This window comes from Engystomops pustulosus, chromosome 8 (assembly GCF_040894005.1).
Source record: "Engystomops pustulosus chromosome 8, aEngPut4.maternal, whole genome shotgun sequence".
NCBI lineage: Eukaryota > Metazoa > Chordata > Amphibia > Anura > Leptodactylidae > Engystomops > Engystomops pustulosus.
In genome coordinates, this window is record NC_092418.1 from 95,162,945 (window position 1) to 95,174,509 (window position 11,565).

Sequence of the window (11,565 nt, forward strand, 5' to 3'; positions counted from 1 at the left end):
CTTTACCTTTTGTCTCCCTTTGAGACCTCCGAAGTTCCGGCTGGGAGAAGATAACAACCTCCTCATCGTCCTCCTCTGAGTCAGGCGCTGGAGTCGGAGTCTCAGCTGTCTCTGATGCTTCAGGGGTTGCAGACACTGGAGCCGGATCATCCTCCACAGGTAGCAGTATTGGAGACTGCGGTGGGGATGATGGTCTCTCTGGGGTACCTCTTACTGGAGTGGAAACAACAAAACAGAGTTGAGGCACAGTCACAAGTTCTAAGAAACTGGGGGTAGGTGAACACAAGGAGGTCTGTAAGCTGGGGGTCGAGGTGAGAGGTGTGGACATAGGGGCAAAAGGACAAAGACATCTCTTCAGCCGGTTCCTATGTACCCGGAGTAGTGGACGGTCTCCTCTTGAAATCTCGTAGACTTCAGGGGAGAGACTGTCCCTAACTAGGTATGGCTCACGCTCCCAACGCCCATATAGCTTACTGGTGGGATGGTTGTTGCGCAGCCACACTCGATCTCCTGGGGCAAGAGGCTCAGCACAGGCATTACGATCGAAGTCTCTTTTTTGTTTCTCTCGGGCCTCTTCCATCCGCAGATCCACAACTTCTCTGGCATCCGCCAAGCGCCTCTGGTGTTCGTGAACCCAGTCAGTCTGGGGGAGTAAAGACTGGGAATCAGGGGACTCCATGTCCCAGGTCATATCAGCAGTGAGATGGCCGTGTCTCCCGAACACCAGATAATACGGGGTGTATCCTGTGGAGCAATGAGTGGTATTGTTGTACAGGTACACTAATTCAGGCAACAGTTTTGGCCAGTCAGCCCTTTTTGCAGGGGTCAGAGTCCTCAGCATGTTGATTAGAGTCTGATTCATCTTTTCGCAAAGCCCATTGCCTTGGGGATGATAGGCTGTGGTCCTCAGCTTTTTACAGCCATATAGAGTGCACAGCTCTTGGAAGACTTGGGACTCAAACGCTGTTCCTTGGTCCGTAAGGATCTGGTCCGGACAGCCATAGGGGAGGATGAAGCTCTTCCACAGGGCCGCTGCGGTGGTCCTTGCAGATAGGTCTCTGACAGGTACTGCAACCACAAACTTGGTATAGTGGTCGATGATCATGAGAGCATAACTGTGACCGGATCTGCTGGGCTCCAACTTCACATGATCCAATGCCAGGATCTCTAAGGGCCCTTGGCTCACAATGGGATGTAGAGGGGCCCTTTGATTGTGTCGCTCTCCTCGAGCGATGGCGCAGGCTGGGCATTCCCGACACCAGGCTTTGGTGTCGGGCTTCATGTTGACCCAGTAGAAGCGCCTTTGGAGGGTGGCTTCAGTCTTCTGAGCGCCAAAGTGTCCGGACTGGTCATGGTACATATCCAGTACTATCTTGGCGTCGATCCTGGGAATCACAATCTGGTACAGCCGGTCATAAGTGATAGGGTCCAGAGTTCTTCTCTTTAACAGGCCCTGATGCATGTTTAGAGTCTTTCTCTGGCGCCACAACTGAGACAATTCTCCATCAGCTCTTCTCCGGCGGATTCTTTCAGGCACTCGCCCACTAGAGAGATAGTCCATTACTTCTCCTATGGCGCGGCTATCAGCCTGAAGACTTATCCAGAGGTCCTTTTCCGCAGGGGGCCCTGACTCTTCTTGAGGAGTAGCTGGCACTGCCTCTGACGGTAAGGAGTAAACTCTCTGGGCATCTTGACGCACAAACCGGGCATAGAACGCTGGCATCTCCACATCTTCCCACTGAGCATCCGTGGAGGGTCCCTCCCACTGGTCAGGGAGACGGGACAGAGCGTCGGCGTTGTCATTGGTCTTACCAGCCCAGTACTTGATGGTAAAGTTGAAGTTGCCAAGTCTGGAGGCCCACCGTTGTTCCAGTGCTCCAGGACGAGCGGTGTTCAGATGCGCCAAGGGATTATTGTCTGTGAAGACAGTGAAGAAGGAGGCAGCCAGGTAGTCCTTGAACTTTTTGGTCACAGCCCAGACTAACGCCGGAAACTCTAACTTGAAGGAACTGTAGTTCTGGTCGTTTTGCCCCGGTTCTCGGAGGGAACGGCTGGCGTAGGCTATGACCCTTTCAGTTCCGTTTTGGAGCTGGGATAGTACAGCCCCTAGGCCTTGCTTGCTGGCATCAGTGTATAGGGTGAAAGGCAGACTATAGTCTGGATATCCCAACACCGGTGGCTCAGTCAACCGTTGCTTGAGCATCTGGAAGGCAGCTTCTCGTTCGGCTGTCCACTCAATGGATACTCGGGAACATTGGCTCTCTTTTGGCAGGCCCCTTAGAAGTTCTTGCAGGGTTTAACCTCTTGAATGCTGGAGCGATGCTCGACAGCACGTGGCAGCAGTAATACAGTTCAATGCAGAAACGCACAATCACTTGGGCCTAAACCCAGCAGCAGGGTTAGGCAGCACAGTCTTTTCAATAAATGACAGTCTATAGTGCCAGCATAAGGCACAGAAGTATAAATCCTGTGGTTCGTGACGCCACTTGCAACATCCCCCACCGGGGCCTAGCCTTTTCTCGGGGCCTGGAGTCAGCCGGGGCCCGCAGTACCTGAGTGGCTGGCGGTTGCGGCCTAGGCACGCTAGTGTCACGGTGCTTGGTATGGGGAACCGGAGGGCTGTCCTACAGCCTGGCAGGTCTCCAGCAGGGTGGTGTTGGCAAGAAATGATGAGGGAGAGGCTGCTATAGCGGATCTCCCTGGGGCAACCCTTTGGTGTCTAGAGTATGGGTCTCTGTGTGGTGGACAGGGTGCCCGTGATGGTGACAGCCGTAGTAGCAGGGACCAGACGAAGGCAGACGTTGAACAGAAACAACTTACAGTTCTTTATTGGAACCGACAGGAACCGCAGCAACGTGCCTTAACAGAATGGTAGATTGCTGAGATGCAGTTGGAGGGAGCCACAGGATGTAGATCATCAGCCTGGATGCAAGGGCAGGCTGGGAGATAGCTGTGTCCTAGAAGGATGCTTCAGCTTGTCCTGGGTTGCTTCAGATATCACCCTTGAAGGTAGGATGATATCCCTTTCCTAACTAACTGTCTCACTACAGTCTTCAGGCAGGGAGCTGGCTCACCTGCTCTTGGTCTGGTGTGCTAGCTGCACTGACTCCTCAGAGTCTCTAATCTGAGAGAGTGAACTCTCTCCTCACACTGCACTCTCTTCTGAGAGAGAACTGACTTCTTCTGGAAGTTTCCTCAACAGGGATCTTGTTACTCCCCCTGGTCAGGTGGTGGCTGCTCCTCCAATTACGTCTCAGCTCACAGAAACAGAGTGTAATACATGTGATTGGCTGACACATATGACATCACAGGAAACAATTAACTCTTGCCTTACCAGGCAGGGTCTACCACTGCAGAGTTCATCTGTGTTATTTAGTGTTATGTAGTGACATGCTGTGAGGCTAATCAGACCCTACACAGGCTGCAAGCTACATGGTGGGACGTATTCGCAACCACTCCTCTGCCTTGCATCGGCGAGGGTGTTGCATATAGCTGGAGATAGCTGAGTATAGACAAGTATAGCTGAGTTTAGCTCGGGATAGCTGGTCATAGCTGAGTGTAGCTGGGGATAGCTGCTCAATCTGCTGCAGATGACCATGTTATGGCCTATCCTGAGTTAGCCAGTGATGTTGGGTTGTTATGCTCATGTTTTGGCAATGGTGACTGTATCATATAATTAGAAAAATGATCTCATTACTCTAAAAACTTAAAAGCGTTCCCATTGACAGCTATAAAATATCTGCTTCAACCCAATTATTTAAGAAATCAAAATCAATGTTTACCTTCAGCAGACGAGTGTCAGACACATATGCTGTGATCACATCAGAGATACTACTCACTGTTCTGCCATACAGTGCACATCCGTCAGTCCTGAGGATTTACTAATAATCTACGTCATAAGGGTCTATAGAATGTTCGAAATTCTACACGGAAACAATGAGACGACTGAGCCGAAATGACTTTATATTTAATTGAAAAGGTTTTAGACAGTCCATTTCCATGTCATTTATTATGTATAAGCAGCAGGGAGGATGGAGATACTGAACTACCTAGAAACCTGCTCTCTGCTTTCCATGTGTAAGAAAGGAATATGGTCTTTATAGAATTGAATTACAAATTTTTTTAGAAAAGCAAAATATAAATTTCATTCAGATGAAAAACTACTTTCCTTAATATTCCCATAAATAATAATCAATTACTAAAAGGGGTAGAATTTTCTTGGTGTCAAGAGGTAAAGAATTCTATTTTTTAACACTTTATTATATATATATATATATATATATATATATATATATATATATATATATATAATAAATATAATATTTACTATATATATTATCATTTTATTTTTTTGTGGACAGAGGTTAGTGTCCCTCCACATCCCAAAGGATTTATCATAATGTAAGCCAAAAAATCGTCATAAATTATAGTTTGAATAGATTTTAACTTCTGGGGTAAGAACTGCAGGAAGATGTTCCAAACAGACCCCTTTTTTGTGGGAGTTGGAAAAACAGCGTAAGGCCCCTTCCACACCAGCGTTTTTCACGGGCGTGTTTTGCGCGTGCTTTTGATGCGCAGAACTTGCATTGCACTCTGTCCCATTGTTTCCAGTGGGCTTGTCCTTACTTGCGTTTTTTTTTCACGCGTTTGTTTTGACACATGTCAAAATCGCAGCATGCTCTACTTTTGCGTTTCATGCACGGTTTTCACGCCCCATTCAAGTCTATGGAGACGCATCAAAAACGCATTGCACTCGCGAGCACTGCAAGTGCAATGCATCTTAAATGGATGGGTTGCTGGGTGATGTGAAAAAAAAGCCAGGAAGTACCAATTTAAGAATCATGTGATTTAAACAACGTGCGTTAAAAACGCACTGAAAACGCAAGAAAAACGCGAAAAACACACGCGTGATAAACGCAAAAACGCTAATGACTCCAAGTAACAAAGGACCAAAAACGCAGCCAAAAATTTCAGTTTTTTCACGCATTGCACACTGACGTGAATTGCAACGCAAGTGTGGAAGACATTTTAGGCGCAAACCAGGATCGCTGCTACATGACGCACTGCTGGAAAAAGGTGCAAATACCCCCAAAGCGCTCAAAAAGTCACTAAAATACAACCAAAAAGGCACATCAGACTAAGATAAATGACCCCCTTTGTGTAAAACATATGGGGGCAGATTTACTTACCCGGTCCATTTGCGATCCAGCGGCGCGTTCTCTGCGGTGGATTCGGGTCTTCCGGCGATTCACTAAGGAAGTTCCTCCAACCTCCACCAGGTGTCCCTGCTGCGCTGAAGTCCGCCGAGACCTGCCGGAGTTCACGATCCATTGCTGGGTGAAGGTGAGCGCGTGTTCAGCGACACTTTTTTTTAAAAAATTTGGCGGTTCTTCCGAATCCGTCAGGTTTTCGTTCGGCCACACCCCCCAATTTCCATCGCGTGCATGCCGGCGCCGATGCACCACAATCTGGGGCAATTCAGGAAAAATCAGCGCAAATCGGAAATATTCGGGTAACACGTTGGGAAAACGCGAATCGGGCCCTTAGTAAATGACCCCCATAGTTTTGGAATACATGTATGTGTATGCATCTATGTGTATTTATAAGATTCATACCGGTATGTACGTGTGTTTATATGTACATTAATGTTTTTCCTGTATGTGTGCAGTAGGAGTGGTTGTGTTTTTTGTGTACAGTACTTGCACATGTGTGTATATATGTATTTGTGTCATTTAAGGATGTGTCTATATGTTCCTGTTCAATATGGGGGTAATTCAACTTTTTGGCATATTTGCACGAAATTTGCGACTTTCTGACCTGCTTAGCACAGTTAGAAGTGCAAGAATTCAGTGTGTTGTGCCTGATATATTTCTAAAATCCAGATGTGGGTGTATAAAAAAGTCACAATTTTGCAGCAAACAACTGTAAAACAGTGTAATTTGGGTGCAAATAAACTCCAGCCATGAGTAGTTGTAGGAAAAAGTTTAGAAGAAGAGGGTTGCAGAAGAAATTTACTTTTGTACAACTTTTTTAAAAACATAAAAAGCTGCAAAAAAACCCCCAAAACAACAGACACACCTGATGCCTGATATATCACCCTGTAAGATGAATGAAACAAGTCAAAAAAACAGAAAACCCCCTTTTTGTGTGTATGGAAGGGTTTTGTACAATATATGTGTGTGTTTGTATGGTTTGAGTGTGTATGTGTATGTGTATGATATGCGTGTGTATAGTATATGTGTATACTGTATGTATGTAAGTGTGTATGTTGTATATGTGTTATAAAACTGGTATATATAAACCGTATATGCATGTGTGTGCATATGATTAAGTGTGTATGTGTGTGTGTATGGTATAGGTATGCAGGTGGAAGTGTGTGGGGTTCCAGAATATAGAAAATATTGGGTGGTGCAGGTGCTGTATCTGCTAAGCAGTGTTAATTACAGGCAGTCCCTGGGTTCCATACAAGATAGGTTCCGGAGGTTTGTTCTTAAGTTGAATCCGTATGTAAGTCGAAACTGTATATTTTATAATTGTAGATTCCAGACAAAAACACATACCATAGGACCATAGGTGATAACTGCTGCTAGACTGAATAAGACCCTCATACAGCAGTGAGTAGCGGGGTACAGCTCCTCCTCCACCAAACCTTTATGGTTTCTCCTCAATCCCTTTGTATAGATTTATTCACACACTTGGCTCTGAAATGTACACACTATGTGATTGTGGATGCGGCTCGGGTCTGCTGACCACGTAATCTCCTATAAATAGAGCAGGGGGGGGGGGGAGCACGGGATGAGACTAGCACCGGTCACTTCACGATCGCCATCCGGGGAGACATTTCTGCTGCGCATGAGCATTTATCAGAGTATATAGTTCAAGGAAGGCATTAAGAGCATCATATGTACAGAATACACATAGTACAGAGATGGATATTACCTTTATCTGCTGCACATTGACGTTTGTACAATGTAAGGTTCAACATCTTTGGATTATGATGTGTAAAGCGCTACGGAATTTGATGGCGCTATATAAATAAAGATTATTATTATTATTTGGATAATACTATAATATATATACTATATGTGGCCACGTGTGGGGGCATATATCTGGCCGCCAACTTATACCTCCCTATGGATATGTGGCACCATACTGTAATGTGCACGGGGAAAATATGCAGCACGCTCCAGCTCTCCCTGTGTTTAGGGCCGGGCGCCGTTCATCATTATGGAGAGGGGTGAACAGAGCTCACCCCTCCTCCTCTCCAGTTTGCCCGGGTGAAAGCACCCTAATATGTACGAAATATGTGTAAAGAAACAGAAGTATAGAAAAGTTTGGATTCAGGGTGGACCTAGGTTATGAACCTAACATGGTGGCCTTAATTGGCAGTCTCCATAAGGAAAATTCGTACTTCCTGACCCTGGTCACAAGCCTCACAAGCCAAACCAGTTCCCTACGTTGTACTGAAGAGACCCAATCAGGTCGAAACCGCACTGTCTACAGTTGGGAGTCTGTTCCTTCTGGAATATTATGTAGTGTGACCGGAGCTCTATATAGTCTTCTAGTCCCTCAGTTTTATTCCAAATTCATACATATTACATGTATATCTTCCAATGGAGTCCCTTGACCTGTTGAACCATTAACGCCTCAGACGAAAATCAGGCACCATCCAGACACGGAACTGCTTAGATGTTAGTCCTTGAAATTCTCCTAGTAGCACTACTCTATTTTCGTGTCTGGATGGTGCCTTATTTTCGTCTGAGGCGTTAATGGTTCAACAGGTCAAGGGACTCCATTGGAAGATATACATGTAATATGTATGAATTTGGAATAAAAAACTGAGGGACTGTTTCCATACATCTGCAATGTGTTCTTCACACATATTGGGGCAGATTTACTTACCCGATCCATTCACGATCCAGCAGTGCGTTCTCTGCGGTGGATTCGGGTCAGGCCGGGATTCACTAAGGTAGTTCCCCTGACGTCCACCAGGTGGCGCTGCTGCGCTGAAGTTCCCCGAGGCCCGCCGGAATGCACTCAAGTTCACCGGCCTATTCCTAGTGAAGGTAAGTGCAAGTCTTGCAACACTTTTTTTTTTTTAAATGTGGCGTTTTTTCCGAATCTGTCGGTTTTCGTTCGGCCACGTCCCCCCCCCCCCCCATTTTCCATTGCGTGCATGCCAGCGCCAATGCGCCACAATCCGATCGCATGCGTCAAAATCCTGTGGCAATTCAGGGGAAATATGCGCAAATCGGAAATATTCGGGTAACACGTCGGTAAACCGCGAATTGGGCCCTTAGTAAATGACCCCCATTGTTCTTCACATACTATTGTGAAGAATACGGTTCTGCACGCGTGTCTTCGGATAAGTTAGCAGATATTCGGAAACATCTACAATGTGTTCTTCAGTGTTCTTCTTTCAATGTGTTCTTTCAGTGAAAAATGCTCGGGTCTCCCATTGACTTCAATGGGGCTCGTTATTCGAGACGAGCACTCGAGCATCGGGAAAAGTTTGTGTCCAATAACGAGTACCCGAGCATTTTAGTGCTCGCTTATCTCTAGCTGCATTCTTTTGAACTTTTATTTGACTTTTATTTGGTCCTTCTCGAATATATTGGTTTGGTTTTAATCCCACATCATGTCATAAGACTTCTTGTAGGTCATTCTTGATGTCAAGGTAAGTAAAAGAGGCGTGGTTTTCCTTATCCCAACCTGGAAAACTTTGCATATTTTCCAAGAATCCCTCTAGTGGAGCGTCCATGGCTGTAAGACTCCACACTTCTACACAGTGGCCTTGATTGGCTTACTTCCCAACCTAACACAAAAGCATTCTAGAATCTAGGTGCAGCACAGGAGGAGACAAAAGGTAGTAAAGGGGAAGAACAACAAGATGGTCATAAGCTGACCTAATACTACGTAGAGGCAAATATAGACTAAAGAATCAATGCAAGAATATTCTTTTAGATCAGAAAATGGACTCAAGATCTTAGGTACTTGTTTAACCCCTTCAAAACCAGTCCCTTTTATGTTTTTCCTCTCCGCTTCCCGCATTCCATGTCTTTATTGTTTCCATTTACAGAGCTGTATGAGGATTTGTTATATGTGGGACAAGTTATACTTCCAAGTGTCACCATTTAATATTTTATGCAACAGACTGGGAAACTGGTAAAAAATTCCCAGTGTAGTGGAATTGACAAAATAAAACACAGTGTAACCAAGGTCTTAGAGGTTTTGATAATGTGATGACACCTTGCCTTTAGTCATTTGGCCAGTACAATTATGGAGATACCAAACATATATAGCTTTGTTATGTCGTAAAAGGTGATGTGGCTTGTGTAAGGACATGTTACACAATGATCCTAGATCATGTGAAGTTACACAGGTGCACAGCTCATTATATCCTAGATCATGTGATGTCCCACAGGTGCACAGCTCGTTATATCCTAGATCATGTGATGTCACACAGGTGCACCACTTGTTATATCCCTGATCATGTGATGTCCCACAGGTGCACAGCTCGTTATATCCCTGATCATGTGTTGTCACAGGTGCATGGCTCGTTATATCCCTGATCATGTGATGTCACACAGGTGCACAGCTCGTTATATCCCTGATCATGTGTTGTCACAGGTGCATGGCTCGTTATATCCCTGATCATGTGATGTCACACAGGTGCACCGTGACCGATTTTTATCTACTAGAAGCAAACAATGAAGGTTCCAGTTTAATGACAGCAAGCAGAGATCTAGAAAATATACTGGAAAATTGTATAACCTTTCGTTACACAAACAATATCGATTACTTGCTGAAAGTGCACAACCCCTTAAATACCATTTTAAAATAAAAATTAAAAAAAAACTTTGCACTGCCATTTTCTAAACCCCGTAAGTTTTTGGGCATTTCTTTTTTTTTTACGGTGCTCACTATATGGGAAGATTATTTTTATACTCTGGGACATGGAATTACCCAACATGTTTATAATTTTACCTATTTATTTATTTATTTATCTAGGTATTCTAGAGAAAACATTATTATATATTAGTTTAATTATTTTATATTTTTTACTACTCTTTCAGCCCCCCCTAGGGTGTTTGAGCCCTAGGGGGTCTGATCACTGATACAATATACAGCAATACCACTATATACTGTATACCGATCTGTCAGGCTGAAATGTAAAATGCTGAATGCCAACCATAGAAGCTCCAATCCCACGATTATGTCACAGACATGCGCTGCCACTGTTTAGGCGCCTTCCTTGTCTTTCTTGTCTGTGGGATCTAACAGGTAACTGATTGTCAGGGTTCTCAGAGACTCCATGTGCTCTAGATATTAATGTGTGCAGCTTGAACCTTTGTACTAATCATTGCAGATCATTACATGATGACATCACGTTTACTTTTACCATGTCACATATGATACATTTGGGCGTATACAGTGTATATAGGTACCGATTCTGCGCTGCTCTGGGTTCTTCCTATGAGGGATATAATGGGAATGAGGGAATGCTGGATCAAGATGTACCGTAAAAGCAGCGGCTTAGAAATCCACCTGATAACCTGAGTCATGCTGCTTCATGGCAGCAGAATACGATGACATGCATTGTCCCATATGCTCCGGTGCCCCGGGGACAGCGCGTGGCCGGGAGATGGCAGAGGAGTGAACAGCGCAGATACACTCAAGCGAATTAAGAAGAATGAAAACCGGAGCTCCCTACATCAGTAAATAAATTCATGTAAATTGTCGGGTGTAATAAATTCACTGGTTTATTCTCTAATCCTGACTCTTCAAAGCAGAACCTTACAGCGACACAACAGCCAGGGATATAAACCTTGTCTAATAAGCCAGTTTCCAGAAACAGATATAACTCTACCTTAAAGGGAACTTATCAGGGCTATTTGGGACACTAACCCACCCACAGGTCCTTATAGACCAATGGGTTAGTGGTTTACCAGGTTTGATTATTATATAATCAATCATGAGAATGTGGGTCCCAACTGATGGTCAAGCATGCGTCCCGTAGCTCGACTCAATAACATGGGAGTGTCGGAAATTGCTGTGCACAGCAGTCTATACCTCAGGAACGGCACTATGAGAGTTCCAGAGATACTGAAGCGCTGTGCTCAGCAATTTCCCATCATATTGGTATCCACTATTAAACTGGGTTCAACCCCTTTGATGCCACAAATAGATGGGTTAAAAAATAATTATTGCTATGAACAAATGAGCCGAATCAAACTCCCAGTGCTTCATCACAGCACAGGAGCAGCTGATCCAATTGTAATGACAAGCAGGTTGTCGACCCATTGTCCTATCCGACCCATTTGGCTTTAGGCACACACTATGGGGCACATTTACTTACCCGTCCCTGCGCGATCCCCGTGGTGCGTTGTCCGACGATCATGCACAGCTGCCGCGATTCACAACGATTGTGCGCCCGATATCCTGCATGTGTCGCTTCCCCGCTCAGGTCCATCTTCTTCCCGGTGTATGTAAGTGCTTGGCATGCGACACAATTTAAATGTTAAATCCTGCGCTCAGACCGCGTGCGCCAAAATCCTCTGCTAA